This window comes from Staurois parvus, unplaced genomic scaffold, assembly GCF_062004578.1.
Source record: "Staurois parvus isolate SC_StPar_1 unplaced genomic scaffold, SC_StPar_1.0 ptg000395l, whole genome shotgun sequence".
Lineage (NCBI taxonomy): Eukaryota > Metazoa > Chordata > Amphibia > Anura > Ranidae > Staurois > Staurois parvus.
Genome location: NW_028318191.1, coordinates 2,528,501 through 2,544,737, shown reverse-complemented (window position 1 = coordinate 2,544,737; position 16,237 = coordinate 2,528,501). Strand labels below are relative to the sequence as shown.

Below are 16,237 nucleotides of genomic sequence, written 5' to 3'. Positions count from 1 at the left end.
CTGGTCTTCCCAGACGATGATTGAGAACAATCCATGACACTGGCAGGTCTCAGCTTGGCAAAGGGGGCAGTGCATGCTATAAATTCTGCATGGTGCCCAAACTTTTGCAGACGCCATTTTTTTGTTTTCTGTTATTTTGAAAGTGTAAATGATGGAAATAAAATCTAACTTTTGTTGACATATTATAAGAATGTCTAATCTGTAATTTGATGCCTTTTGGAGATTTTTCCATCTTTCCTTGGCTTCTTTATGCACATTAATACAAATTTTTAGCTGGGGTGCCCAAACTTTCGATCCCCACTGTACATACAGTATGCAGCACTGTATTCTGTCAGCAGTACGGATGACTTCTCATCTGCTGCTGGGACAAAATAGAATTGGCCTGAATGCTTCTCCACCATTTAAGTGAAGCCTTGTATATTTATCAATGAATACAAGACTTCTTCTGATTGGTCCAAAGTGGAAACTGTGATGCTATCTGCCTCTCCACAGGAGCATTTACCAGCAGCATGCCAGTGGTTTCTGGACAAATAAGGATAGAGATGGAATTATATTCTTTCTGCTTATGCTTGAGAGCATTTAACAGCAACAATTATTGCCATATAATGATTTTACAGCCAGGAATGGTCAGATAAAGTGGTAACTGTAAACCATATGTTTTGGTATAGTTGAAAGGAATATATATTCCGCTTTGTTTTTTTCCCTTCCTTGCTCTTTCCTCTTAGCTGTGTAACACATTTTTATGTGATGGCTGGAAAAGTGGGCATTAATGCCCAACTGCTGCACATGTGCATTAACAGAGATCTGAGGTTGTGTGCTAGGAGCGCACTCACTGCGCACCCCCAGCTCACTGACCAAGCTGTCTCCAACAGATCTCAGTCATGGCTTCAGATTGAGAGCCAGCAGGAAGTGCTCCTAATCATGCGACTGCTGTAAGAGCCAAGCAAATCAATTATGTGATCAGAAAGCTGCTCTACCTCCTTGAATTAAAGCCCACTTATGCCCAATGACACAATGAGAATATCGGACGAACGATCGGCCGTTTTTTTTCGCCTGCCAGTCTCACGTTGAATGGGAAAAGGTTACTAAAGATACGAAAATTCTCCTTTGAAAGAAAAGAAATTCGAAAGTGATGTCATGTATTGTGTTGTATTTGTATTGTATTTTCAGAGGACTACTGTACTGATTAAACAAAAATCGTGCAATCTGGTGTCGTACAAGAAAAATTTTTGCGCTTGTCCCTTCGGATATTGTTGTACAAATTGTCGTGATCGGCTCTCGAAAGCTGTGTACTGACGATCCGATTATCGGACGATCGGTCCTTGTATGAAAAATTTCATACGATTTCTTATAGTGTGTACGAGGCATAAGAGGGCAAGTGTGAAGGGGTTAAGTAATAAACTGGAGGTGAAACAGGCAGACCAAATGTGCAAACCAAATGAGGCAGCCAGGATGAGCACAGTACATTGAGAAAAACACCAGATAAGAGGAGGCTTTCAAGGTGTTCAGTACATCATTGTGTTGAGTAAGGAGCCATCTATTGGGTATTCATTACAACTGTACCTGTTTTTATTAATCCTTTCAACAAGACTAGGGAGTGTCTTGTTAATAAAGATTGGCCATCTACCACTGCAGCCATTTTTGGTTCCTGAAGAACACCAGTGAGGGTCTCCTCCATTCTCCCTTGATACACATATGCCTATAAAGTTCTTTCTTTGTGTTTGTTAAAGTTACGTATATATCCAGATTGTATTTAAAGGTATTTAATGTGATTTTGTAGGTAGCGGTTTGAAAAAAATGTGTTAATTGTATGCATTTGTGAGAGACATATACAAGCATATTGTAACTTCAGTTTATGTAATTGTATTTCAGTTTTACAGAACTATTCACAGAAGTAAATTCAGTTTAGAATGAAACACAATGCTGCTTCTGTCAGTTTTGTTAGCTAGCTGTTGGCTAACCATTAGTAGGACAGCACATAAGGCTATGCTTATATTTGTTAATTCATTGTTTATCACATTATTGATGAAAACAGTAGCTTCCATTAAAGTGGAGCTCTACCCAAAAGGGGAAGTTCTGCTTTAAAGACTGGTCCCCCTGGTCCCCATTAAGGCACCTTTGGGGAGCGGGCGGAGGGGGCAGCAGGTACCTGAAATTGACAGGTACCTGCTCTCACTTCCTCTGCGATCGCATAGGCAAGCGGAAGTTGTTCTCCCCTTCCCCACAGTCTGACAGGTCCCAGAAGACTACTGGACCATTCAGAAAGCGCAACACTACTTGCGCATGCGCAGTGGGAACCCAGCTATGAATCCGTAAGCTGTCAAAGCCAGGTGCCCACACTGCAGATGCCGGCACTAGGAACACAGGATGGCCAGTGAAACGGGCTGCAGGGAGGACACCTCGGGATTGAGGGACAGGTGAGTGGCTGGTTTTTAAAAGTCAGCAGCTACAGTTTTTGTAGCTGCTTTAATTTTTTTACAGTGTGACTGGAACTCCACTGTAAGCAGTTAATAAGTTAACTGTGCTTCAGTGAAACTGAGCTTAGACTTCCTTTATTTAAAGGACAAGTATAATTTACACCTTCTTTACCAAATTTGATAGCAAATACAGTATATTTTTGGCATGAAAGATTATTTACTGTACGCGTGTCAAAGTTGCTTTTCTCACTCTCTCATTTTTAGGGCAATAAATCCTCCTAAACTAACCAAACCATCTCTATGAAATCAAGAAGGAGGCGTGGTTTACAGTGATTTTAACGTCATCACGCAACTACTTCTGTACTACATCTCTAAGCCATGCTACCCTTGAAAACAACGTGTCACTGTTTTGGATGTGTGTAAACCCTAATTGTGACAATGCCTGCAACACCAGCAGATGGCACCAGATGACAGACAAAGATCACCAGCTTTGTAAGTAAGATCTGCAGTATATCACCCCTGTCCACAAGCATTTCCAGCTTTTCAGATCTCATGCAGCCTAAAAGCTTCATGCACACACATCCCCAGCAGCTCAGTTCTCTTGCTGTACACACCTCCACAACCCTAGCTCCCAAGCTTGGTTGCTTTTGTACAGGAGAACATGGAAAATAGGGATAAGCGAAGCTGCTAACAGCTACTATATTAACATGTAGAGCCCACTTATCTGCACTAACTGATTTAGAAAGAGTTGGGGTGTGGTATTGTGTGGAGAGGAGGGAAGAGGTGCAGTATGGGACAGGGCCAAAGATAAACTAGCACATTCTGATTGTGGCAAAATTGTGTTGATGGCGGTAGGGGCTTAAAATGTAAAGCAGAACTTCAAGCTCTCATTGACTATTTTTAATCCTTATGCTGCTAGCATTGGTAAAAAGAAAAGTATATTATATTTACTGGTTTTAAACTTTTTTTTTACATTTCTTCAGTCAATTCCTGCTTTCCATGCTTAGGCAAATGATGGCATACATCCCTGGAGTCTTCAGGAGAGGTTTTCTATGCTAAGCACATCCTCCTGCCTGAGCTAAGGGAAAATGGATTTCAGGAAGTAAATGCTACATAAATCATCTGCCCTTACTCAATATGGCCACATCCGGAAATGCTAGGTAGTGTTGTTCAGTGTGATTTGTTAACAAAAAAATTAATGAAGACATGGGTGACTTTGCTTTGACTATATAAAAAAGAATTAAACAGCGTTTTTGGTTTGTGGTGCTCAGATGCAGTGATGTTCCACTTTAAGTGCATATCCTACAGAGTGTAGGAGTTAGAAGTGCTTAAGACAAATAGTACAGGGGACAGGAGTGCATAATGCACAGTGTTAGGAGTACATATCGCATAGAGGGCAGAGGACAAAGTGTATAATGCACAGAGAGCAGGGGACAAGAGTATGTAACATACAGAGTACAGTGGTCAGGAGTGCGTAACACAGAGTGCTTAGGAGTAAGTACTGCTTTGAGTGCAGGGGTCAGGCATTCATAAGATGAAGAGAGCAGAGGTTATGAGTGTGTAATGTACAGAGTACAGGGGTCAGGAGTAACCAGGGGTGAACTGACCATTCAGGCATTGCCCGAGGGCCCTGGGTCAGTAGGGGGCCCGTAAGAGGATCACTGTCCAGTGACAGTGTGGGGAGCGGAGGAGGAGGCAGTCTCAGATCCTGACCCAGAAGTAGATCACCTGTCACTTCAGGTGGGGGCAGAGTGAGTCGGGCGATGGGTCCGGACACTGTGCTGGTGATGGAGCCGGTGGACAGTGGGAAGATGAGAGGCATATCATCTATGGGTGCGGGTGTTCACTGCACACACCCTTCCCCCATGGATGATATGTATCAGGAACAAAGATGGAGGTGATCGGTGCAGTGGAGGGACAGTGACAGCACCGATCTCCCTGCATGGATTTCAATGAAGCAGCTGAAAGACTTCCAGCTGCCTCCTTGAAATCCATGCAGGGAGATCGGTGCTGTCACTGTTTATCCACTGCACCGAACATCCCTGATTGTGCATCAGATTTCACTCCTGGGCCCCCCCTCTGTGCTCCATACCCCCCCCCTTGCAGGTCTCTGATGCTTCGTCTTGTCTGACAGTGTCCAGCCCCTCTCCCCATCCTCCACGGCAGAGCAGAGGAGAGAGGATCTGCTCTGCCTCCCCTGTCCAGATCAGCTGGCAGCTCTGTGAGTCATTCTCTCTCCCCCTCTCTCTCTCCCCTTCCTTTCCTCCATCCCCTCCTTTCATTCTTTCCTCCCTCCCTTTCATTTCCTTCATTTCTTCCTTCTAATACTTCCCTCCCTTTTTTTCCTTCCTTCCTGCCCTCCCTTCTTTCCTTCCTTCATCCTTTCCCTCCCTCCCTTTTCTTCCTTCCTCCATCCCCTCCCTTCATTCTTTCCTTCCTTCCTTCCCTCCCTCCCCTTCTTTCCTTCCTTCCTTCATCTATTTCATCCCTTCTTTTTTTTCTTCCTTCCTTCCTCCCTCCCCTCCTTCCTTCCCTCCCCTTCCTTCTTTCCATCCTCCATCCATTTTCTTCCTTCCTCCATTCCCTCCCTCCCTCCCTCCCTTTTCTTCCTTACCTTTATTCCTTCCTCTATCCCCTCCCTTCCTCCTCGTCCTTCAATCATTCCTTCCTTCTTTCCCCCTTCCCTCCTGTCACGTACCTGATGGGAGACTGAATTGACGAGGTCGGCCTCACTTGTGTCACTAGCCCTGACCCCGCTGATGTTGGAACAGAGGGAGTCTAGGGACCAGGGGAACAAGAGCGCCAGTGGTTTTGTGGATTGCCAGGAGTGCAGCAGAGCAAGGTAGGTAGTGAGGACAAGAGACTGGAGCAGAGTCATGGGATAGCCAGGGTCATCAACAGTCGGGCAGCGCGGTACAGAATCAGAAGGAAAAGCCAAGGTCAGGAGCAGAGCCGAAATCAGGAACCAGTATCAGGAGAGTAATCGAAGTTGGGTCACGAACAAGCCGGGTTGGAATCATACAGGAACAGGCAGGACACGGGGGGACCTGAAGACCAGTCAGCACTGAACATGAGCAGAGGCACTCCTTAAATGGGCCGTCTGGCGCCAATCTTTGCCGTGCGTGTGCACGTGCGCTTGCGTGTGCGCCATCGCGCATTCCTGCGCACATGCATTCTTCTGCGGGAATTCCTATGTGCATGCCCATTCCCGATCGCGATTCTTATTGCCGGAAATCCCTTACACCTCCCCTTCCTTAAATCCTTCCTCCCTCCCGTCATTCCTTCCTTCCTTCATCCATCCCCTCCCTTCATTCTTTCCTCCCTCCCCTCCTTTCATATCCTTCCTTCCTTCCTGCCTCCCTCCCCTCCTTTCATTTCCTTCCTCCCCTCCTTCCTTCCCTCCCTTTCCTTCATTCTTTCCTCCATCCATTCCCTCCCTCCATTTTCTTTCTTCCCTTCCCTTCCTTCCTTTCTCTATTTATTCCCTTTTCTTCCTTCCTTCCTTCCTCCCTCCCATCCCTCCTTCCTTCATTCTTTCCCTCCCCTTCCTTCCTCCATCCATTCCTCCCCCCCTTTTTTTCCTTCCTCCCTCCCCTCCTTTAATTTCCTTCCTTCCTCCCTTCCTTCCTTCTTCCTTCCCTCCCCCTCCTTCATTCCTTCCTTCCTCCATCCATTCCCTCCCTCCAATTTCTTCCTTCCTTCCCTCCCTTCTTTCCTTCCTTCCTTCATCCATTCCCTCCCTCATTTTTCTTCCTTCCTTCCTTCCTCCATCAATTTCCTTCTTTCCTCCATCCATTTCCTCCCTCCTTTTTCTTCCTTCCTTCCTCCCTCCCCTTCTTCCTTCCCTCCCCTTCCTTCATTCCTTCCTCCATTCATTTTCTTTCTTTAATTCCTTACCTTCATTCCTTCCTCTATCCCCTCCCTTCATTTTTTCATTCCCTCCCTCCTCGTCCTTCAATCATTCCTTCCTTCCTTCCTTCCCCTTCCCTCCCCTTCCTTCAATCCTTCCTTCCTTTCTCCCTTCCTCCCTCCCTTCATTCCTTCCTCCATCCCCTCCCTTCATTCTTTCCTTCCTCCCCTCCTTTCATTTCCTTCCTTCCTCCCTCTACTCCTTCCTTCCCTCCCTTTCATTCATTCCTTCCTCCATCCATTTCCTTCCTTCCTCCCTCCATCTATTCCCTCTCTTTTCTTTCTTCCTTCCTTCCTTCCTTCCCTCCCCTTCCTTCCTTCCCTTCTTTACCTTCATTAATTTGTCCATCCATTTTCTTTCCTTCCTTCATTCTTTCCTTCCTCCATCTATTCCCTCCCTCCCTTTTTTCCTTCCCTTCCTTCCTCCCACCCCTTCCTTCCTTCCTCCATCCATTCTCTCCATCCTTTTTCCTTCCTTCCTTCCTTCCTTCCTTCCTTCCTCCATCTATTCCCTCCCTTTCTTTCCTTTCTATCTTCCTTCCTCCCCTCCCCTTTCTTCATCCATCCATTCCCTCCCTCCCTCCCATCCAAATTTCCTCCTTTCCCTCCTTTTCTTTCATTCCTTCCTCCATCCATTTTCTTTCCTTCCTTCCTCCATCCATTCCCTCCCTCCCTTTTCTTCTTTCCCTTCCTTCTTCCATCCATTCCCTCCTTCCCTTTTCTTTTTTCCCTTCCTTCCTCCATCCATTCCCTTCCTTCCGATATAAGGTTCTGTTTATTCATCCCAATCTAATGACAGCCCAACATATACTAGTGCTCCCTACTGATACTGTCCACTGCCCCCACAAAATCATTGTGAAAAAAATAATACAGAAATAAATTGTAAAAAATAATTACAAAATTAGATAATAAAAATTAAAACATTTTTACACCCACACCATTGCTCTGCTGACACCATCCACTGGCCACCCAAAAGCATTTTGAAAAAAAACCCATAAAAATAATAAAATATTAATTTGTAAAAAATACAATTGTAAAAAAAAATAAAATAATAATAAAAATGAAGAACTACTGACACCATCCTACACATACTACCCACAGCCATACACTCCACTTTCCTCTCCCTGTACATACTACCCACTGTCATACACTCCACACTGTACATTCCCTATTTAATATTACCTCATTCTGCACTATATAAGTCATCTCAGACGCTATTTAACCAAACCTCTTTTAAGCCATGCCCAATTTTTAGCACAATTTAAAAACACACCCCTCCTCTCTCACTCCTCCTCCTCTCTCTCTCTCACACACACCCCTCCTCTTTTTCACCCTCTCACTCCCCAGTGGCTTCTACGGATTGAAGCCGGGAACATTCATGCAGTCTTTGCTGCAGTAAATATTTAAATGCCCCTTCTATGCAGCTGAGCTGCAATATGTAGTTAGGGTGCTGTGTGGGTGTGTCTTGAGTGTAGGCAAGGATACAGGGAGCCCCATTATCTCTTACTGCCTGGGGGCCCTTATGAGTTGTCAGTCTGCCCCTGGGAGTGACACAGACTGTAGGGGTAAGAAGCGCATAATGCACAAAGTACAGAAGTGCATAATGCACAGAGCGCAGGGTCAGGGGAATCTGTGTACAACAAAAAAAGTACCTCCTTCCACGTCAAAATCCCCCCAGTAAAGATCTCCCCCTTCCCACAAGTACAGATTTTGTTGATGCATACAGCATAGGGAGAAACAGCTCTAGTCCCTGCATGACAGGGTGGCTCCATAGGACACTGCATAAAAAAAGGAGCCACCCTGAAACAGGAAAACTGGGGCAGCTGCCATGACACCAGCTTAAACAGGAACATGAGCAAGAATAGATGAAGAAGCTGCATACTTAGCAAATTATTACATTTGCTGCTGCAAACGCTTCAAGTGATTGTAAAGCTTATTTTTGTTTTATTTACTTTTTTTTTTCTTTTCATTAAAATAATACACGTCATACTTACCTGCTCTGCAAGGGTTTTGCACAGAGTGGCCCCTGCCGATGCTCTTGTCTCCTCCTCTGTTCCAAGTGCACTCATGCAGGCTAGGTCCCAAGCTGGGTTGTGTGTCTGTTGAAACAGACAGCATGCCTCGGCCCTGCCCCCCCTTCCTCCTCCCAGGAATTGATTGACAACAGCAAAAGCCAATGGCTCCCACTGCTGTCTCTGAGCCTGTGAGGAGAGAAAGCAACTCTGCTTCTTTTAGGCACATTGCTGGCTAGAGATAGGTAAGTATTTAGGGAGGACTTGGGGGGAGCCAAACATGGAAGGTTTTTTTACCTTAATGCAGAGAATGCATTAAGGTTAAAAAGCTTTAGCCTTTACAGCCACTTTAAAAACTGAGGTATTAATATCACTTTAAAACATGAAAGGCTTTACATGGCTTTTGAGGGTTTTTTGTATTCTTGTCTTTTCACTTTTGTTCATGTATTTTGTTGTTCTTTTTTTAGGATTTTATAGACAGCATGTACAAATAGCAGCATGAAAATAACACAAAGTGCACAAACTACAAAACACAAAAAAACATTTTTTGGCATTTTTTTGTTATATGAATATTTGTAACATATAGCATAATGAAATATACAAAAATAAAGTAAAGGAAAAAAAAACTGAACTATATCGTAAAATTTTCTTTTTTTGGACTCCATTTTCTATCATTGTTTAAAAACCCTCAAACAGCAACTAGATACACAAAAATGTGTGAATGATTGGGTTTGGCTGCTTATTAGCATATATTCTTGCTGTGAACAAAGTGAGATTTGACTAAGTGAACAGTTAAAAAAAGAAAATAAAAACAGGAGTTGTGCTTTTGTATGCTGGTGATTGCGTGTGGTACAAGTGTTTTTTCTTCTTTGGGAATTTTGCTATCAGCTCTAAAGCCCCTTTCACAATGGTGCATTTTTGTAGGGCGACAAAATAACATGAAAACTATTCCCATTAAATGCTGTGCAACTGTTCACACTGCAGATGCACTGCACTTTGAAAAGTCCTGCATGCAGAATCTTTGGAGCGGTTTTTCAAAAGCGCTCCAAAGAGACACCTTTCATTGTAAGTCAATAGGAAGGCATTAAAAGTACATCAGTATGAACGAGCCCTTAAATGGCTTTTTTCCCTTTATTCTCTCTCCTTTTCTGTCACTTTTTAAACAGCAATTTCTCTTCCTTTGGTCTTCTAATTAAAGGGAGTAGATAATTGTTTTATAACTATCTGTTCAATTCACACTGGGCTTGCTCACATTGCTATTGTGGGGTTTGACCAAGTGACAACAGGTGTATTCTAACCTGTAAGTAATATCTTAAAATGGTATTAAACTTAAAAAAAATCGCTGACCCTGGTAGGGGTTTTATGGCAGAAGCCATGTATATGCAGTCATTATGGCACCCGCTCAGTGCCATGGTGATGTGACCCCCCCATATGCGGGAATGACATCATCACGTCCCAGTCATTTAAGTGACCAAATAGAGAAAACCAAGAAGGAAGTCCGGGTGAAGATGGAAGAGGTTGGACACTGAGAAGGGCATTTTTTGACAGGTAAGTCTGTCATAATGTACTGGCATGCATACTAGCACATTATAGCTGCAGGGGGCCCGACAAAAAAAAAGAAAAAAGTCAGAAGTTCATTACAACTTTTGAAGTGATTGCAAAAACAGATTTCTTAAAAATAACAAACAAGTCATAGTTACCTGCTCTGTGCAATGGTTTTGCACAAAGCAGCACCAATCCTCCTCTTCCCGGGTCCCCCGCTGGCTCGCCTGACCCCTTTCTCCTTCCAAGTGCCCCCAAAGCAAGTTGCTAACCACTAAGCAGCTGCTCTGCGTACCCATTCACACACAGACGTGGTTCGGCCCTGCCCCCACTCTCTCCTCATTGGCTTTTGATTGACAGTAGCGGAAGTTCATGGCTTCCAATGCTGTCTCAGCGAATGAGGAGAAAGACTCAGGAAAGCTGAGGCTATCATTCATATCGCTGGATTGAAATGGGTCTTAGGTAAGTCTTGCTGGGCTGGGGGGGGGGGATGCTGCACTTCAGAAGGTTTTTTACCTTCATGCATAGATTGTGAAGGTAAAAAAACACTTTATTTTCCCATAAGTAATATTACTTGCGTAACTGGGATAATGAATGTTAGCAGGGTTGAATGTTTTGCTCGGTGCACATTGTACCACATATATATACAATAATGGAGCAAGAGCTTCAGGATGAATATCCTTGTGACAAATGTGAGCAGGTTACCCTTCTGGAAGCTCACATTAGAGATCTGGAGGAGGAAATTGCAATAATGAGTGGAAGGAACAACCTTGAAAGGTGTTTTCTGCTTGCCGAGCAGGTGGTTAATGCAGTTGATGAGGAGGCTAAAGGGGTAAATCAGGATGATCATATAGAAGATGGCTTACCATGGTTAGAGGGAGTGGAAGGGGCTCACAGAAAAGGAAGGCCAGTCCTATATCTGAGCACCCAAACATAATTTCCAACTTTGGTGAAAATCTGGAGGTGGCAAACGCAGAGGTGGCAACCTTAGAGGTCACCTCTACACCTACTGTAAAAGCCAGAAGAGCAGCCCATCTAGTAGGGGTGGTGAAGGTATTGCAGGAAGTCTAGAGAACTGATGATAATTGAGAATTCAGTATAGTCAGAAGGACTGATGGATACATTTGTTGCCAGAATCACCTCAACTGAATAGTTTGCGGTCTTCCTGCCATGTGTTCAGCATGTTGAGGATAGATTACTAGGAGGGGCTAGGCATGACCCAGCTGTCTTGGTCCAGAAGGCTGTGGGACCATTCACAAAGTGCAGCGCAGCTCGTCCATGGGCAGTTGGCACCCCAGAGTTAATGCGCCTGGGACTGAAGACCAGTGAAGAAACTGATCCAGGTGAGCACAGAACTGGATCCTGGGATAGGTGAGTGTCTGTTTATTAAAAGTCTTTCAAACTTTTAATTTTTGCACAAGTGACTGAATCACTGCTTTTACCACTTGTCTACCCGGGCAATTGTTTCATTTCTGTACACGTTAAAATCAATATTTTTTGCTAGAAATTATTGTAAACCCTCCCAAAAAAGTATAGTATAATTTCTGGAAGCATAGACCCTTGAATATAAAATGGTGGTAGCTGCAAATGTTTAATTTGCACAATATTTGTGCAGTTATTTATCAAACGCATATTTTCAGGAAAAATACACAATTATTTTTTGGCCAAATAAACACAATATTATATCCCAATTTGTGGTAAAATATAAAAAATGGGGTTGTGTCGAGTGAACAGATACCAAATATGTTAAGTCTTAAAATTGTGCACAACTGTGGAATCGCAAAAAGCTAAGATACCCCAAATTCTCCATAGGTGATGCTTTACTAGCCATTACAGGTCTTCAGTTTAGACTTAACCATGAACTATGGCCATAGAATTATTGCTCTCACTCCATCGTTCACAAAGATGTGTGTGGGGGAGTGATGGGGGTCAACAGTTGATTCGCATTTTAGAGCAGCTGTAAAACACAGATCAATGCAAGGACACCTAAAAAGAAAATTGTTTTTTTATGTGTCCTGTTCACAACACAACTCTGTATTCACTTGCATCGCGTTAAAATGCAATGTGTGCATTTTAGAGCAACACAAGTAAAGGAAAAAAAGGGGAAAACGTTTGCTTTATGATTTACTGTATTTTGTCCTTCACAGCAACCATTTCAGTTTAGGGTTTGGGTCAGGTCAGGGTGAAGTTAGCGTCAGTTAAGGGCAAGTTCAGGTCTTTCTTTCACACTATGCTGTGTTAACTGCAATAATCACACATACAGGTGAAACTCAAAAAATTAGAATATGGTGCAAAAGTTCATTTATTTCAGTAATGCAACTTAAAAGGTGAAACTAATATATGAGATAGACTCATTATTTGCAAAGCAAGATAGTTCAAGCCGTGATTTGTCATAATTGTGATGATTATGGCTTACAGCTCATGAAAACCCCAAATCCACAATCTCAGAAAATTAGAATATTGTGAAAAGGTGCAATATTCTAGGCTCAAAGTGTCCCACTCTAATCAGCTAATTAAGCCATAACACCTGCAAAGGGATCCTGAGCCTTTAAATGGTCTCTCAGTCTGGTTCAGTAGGAATCACAATCATGGGAAAGACTGCTGACCTGACAGTTGTGCAGAAAACCATCATTGACACCCTCCATAAGGAGGGAAAGCCTCAAAAGGTAATTGCAAAAGAAGTTGGATGTTCCCAAAGTGCTGTATCAAAGCACATTAATAGAAAGTTATGTGGAAGGGAAAAGTGTGGAAGAAAAAAGTGCACAAGCAGCAGAGATGACCGCAGCCTGGAGAGGATTGTCAGGAAAAGGCTATTCAAAAGTGTTGGGGACTTTCACAAGGAGTGGACTGAGGCTGGAGTCAGTGCATCAAGAGCCACCACACACAGACAGATCCTGGACATGGGCTTCCAATGTCGTATTCCTCTTGTCAAGCCGCTCCTGAAAAACAAACAATGTCAGAAGCATCTTACCTGGGCTAAAGAAAAACAGACCTAGTCTGTTGCTCAGTGGTCCAAAGTCCTCTTTTCTGATGAGAGCAACTTTTGCATCTCATTTGGAAATCAAGGACCCAGAGTATGGAGGAAGAATGGAGAGGCATACACTGCAAGATGCTTGAAGTCCAGTGTGAAGTTTCCACAGTCTGTGTTGATTTGGGGAGCCATGTCATCTGCTGGGGTTGGTTCACTGTGCTTCATTAAGTCCAGGGTCAACGCAGCCGTCTACCAGGAGATTTTGGAGCAATTCATGCTTCCTTTCGCAGACGAGCTTTATGGGGATGCTGACTTCATTTTCCAGCAGGACTTGGCACCTGCCCACACTGCCAAAAGCATTAAAACCTGGTTCAATGACCGTGGGATTACTGTGGTTGATTGGCCAGCAAACTCGCCTGACCTGAACCCCATAGAGAATCTATGGGGCAATGCCAAGAGAAAGATGAGAGACATGAGACCGAACAATGCAGAAGAGCTGAAGGCCACTAATGAAGCATCCAGGCCTCCCATAACACCTCAGCAGTGCCACAGGCTGATAGCTTCCATGCCAAGCCACATTGAGGCAGTAATTGCTGCAAAATGGGCCCAAACTAAGTACTGAATACATATGTATGCTTATACTTTTCAGAGGTCCGATATTCTTCTATGTACAATCCTTGTTTTATTGCTTACATGTAATATTCTAATTTTCTGAGATTGTGGATTTGGGGTTTTCATGAGCTGTAAGTCATAATCATCACAATTATGACAAATCACAGATTTAACTATCTTGCTTTGCATGTAATGAGTCTATCTCATATATTAGTTTCACCTTTTAAGTTGCATTACTGAAATAAATTAACTTTTGCACAATATTCAAATTTTTCGAGTTTCACCTGTATATTAAATTATTCATATCCATTGTTTAATCCAAAAAAAAATTGTCATTGATAGAACAACTGCAAACCAAAATTCACAGAATAGATTAAATATGGTCACACAAATCTACAAGAATATCATGCTATAACAGCAACAGAATGATTTTTTTATATCTTCCAAACAATTAAGCAAACTGGTTCTGCCAGGGTACTTAAAGTACAAGTCATTTTACCCTCAACTGGAGAACACTTGTAGGACCTCATTACTGTCCATTTTGTTTGTTGGAAGCTGTGGTGACTGTTGTCCTCTGTATTGAATCCCTCTCTTCCATGCACATAGTTGTGCAGCAGTACACAGGTAGCTTAACAAAACTCACTGTATTCTGAACATCTAACCCCATGCATGTATGGCATATTCTCCATTTGTTTGCAAGGATTCCAAAACAGCACCACCATTTTCCGGGCATAACAGAGTCTGTATTTGAAGATGTGTGGGCTCAGGCTTCTCTAAGAATAAGAGCACATTAGATGTCCCCCTATTCCAAAAGAATAAGCAGGCTGACTTGTGCCAGGCCCTGACCTATCTTGTGGAAGACAAAGCTGGCTATTCCTCAACCCCTGCCAAAATATGCTGTGTTGAAAGATGGCTAAATCACTGCTGCTGCCACAGGATCCCACATCAAGATATGTAAATTTGTAATCAGCATCAACCACAGACAGTAAAACAATAGAAATATATTTTTTGTAATGAAAATACTTGCTTCTACTATGAGGTAGCATCGCAACCCTAATGTGTTTTCCATCCAAAGCTCCTAAACAATTAGGGAAATTGGTTCACTCCCAAAATAGGTCTGCAATCTCTAGCCACTTTGCTCCTGTAGGAGTTGGCATTACCACATGTTGTAATGTGCTCCAAATTGCTTTATATGTTGCTGTGGTGATGTAGTGTATTTTAGCATCAATAGGAACTCAAAATTTAGAGATGCATAAGAATTTCCTGTAACTAAAAAAAAAGAAATTACTAAAAATGTATTTTTAAAACATTTTTTAGTCAACATGCTGAAAACAAAGTGGTGAAGCATATGCAAACTCAAAATCCAAAATAGGAGAGCCGTAGTGGTGCGGGGCATTCACTCGTGTGCCATACTGTCATTACAATCTCCTAAATTTTCTCCACCCATATATGCAGCTGAGGGAGTAGGTATATACATACAAGAGTGATTACCCTATCGTAATGTAATCCAATAGATCTAACCCTAACGTAAACCTAAATACTAACCATAACAGCTTATGCTGTGTGCTAATGCTAACCCTAGCTGTAACCCATACATAAACATATTTTAAAATTTCTAAAAGTAATTTATATCCCACTTTTCAGAACCGACTCCAACTTGGATGAAGAAGAGGAGGACAAGGAAGACAAAGAGGAGCCGCAGGGTGTTTCGCCTCAGTCATCAAGAAGCCCTTTTGAAGGAATTTGGGAAAATTTAGATAAAACAGCTACACAAGATGACACATTGGCGCCAATCTCTGAGCAGTCTGCTGGATCAAGCAGAAGGCCGCAGAGCAGACCACGAACCACCTGTGGCAGGAAGCAGCCAAGGCAGAGTGCTCAAGAGGATGACGATAGATTACAGAGCAACTGACTCAAAAGAGAAGCCATTAGAACACTAAGGAATACCATTTTGAGTATGGATCTTTTTTGAGTATTAGATACTCACATACAGTAAGTACTGCTCAATCACTGTATCTACCCACAACACAAGCAGCCTGTTATGATAAACCTAATAATCAACCATGTATGCCATATTGTGTTCATTCCCAAAAACAATATCAGGGGCATAGATACAGTGATAGGGTTCATAGCCAACTTGGGTTTTGCAACACAGCGGCACCAACAGCAACTAGTGCAGGAGGATGGCCACACCTATCACACCCACAGTAATGTGTCAAGGGTACCTGATAATTCTCAAGCTAACAGTAGTTTGCACTCCTCTACCCCACCCCTTTTTTTATTAAGTTTATTATTTTTTCCTTTTGAAAATACATGCAGTAACAAAAAACAAAAATAAGAAATTGTGTGCCTAAGAAAAGGCTAATAAAAAAGCTATGTTTGCTCATAAGGTGTCATTTTTGGGTAGCGTGGCATAACCTTGGATGTGTGTGAATAGATATAAATTGTATGTAATTTTGTTATGTATGTATGTTTGAATTGGATGTATTATTTCTATTTCTGTGATTACCGTAATATACTGTATATGTTTGTAGCTCTGTTGATTTGGGTACTCATTGCAGTGTAACAAGGAGTTGCTCGGTAGGTGACACTGCCTTCCGCCATGCTGTGTCCCGCAGCTAAAGATGGGGTGCAAGGATTTCCAGAAGATTGTCAAAACTGAAAATAAAGTATTTGAATGTACCTCAAACCCTAAGGCTACATACACACATGGGCATTTAGATTTCAAATGACAAATTGTGGAGCCGCATGTTCAGGTGCCATTCATTATAATG

The 16,237-nt window shown here is 42.8% G+C and overlaps 1 long non-coding RNA gene across 1 annotated transcript; it reads left to right on the top strand.

Annotated features, from left to right (window-relative positions):
* The first annotated feature begins 2,686 nt into the window (after positions 1–2,686).
* LOC149455365 (uncharacterized) lies at positions 2,687–15,845 on the top strand. The gene is made up of 2 exons (XR_016314069.1): positions 2,687–2,909; positions 15,108–15,845. It is a non-coding gene; the product is annotated as an uncharacterized LOC149455365 (long non-coding RNA).
* Positions 15,846–16,237: the final 392 nt, after the last annotated feature.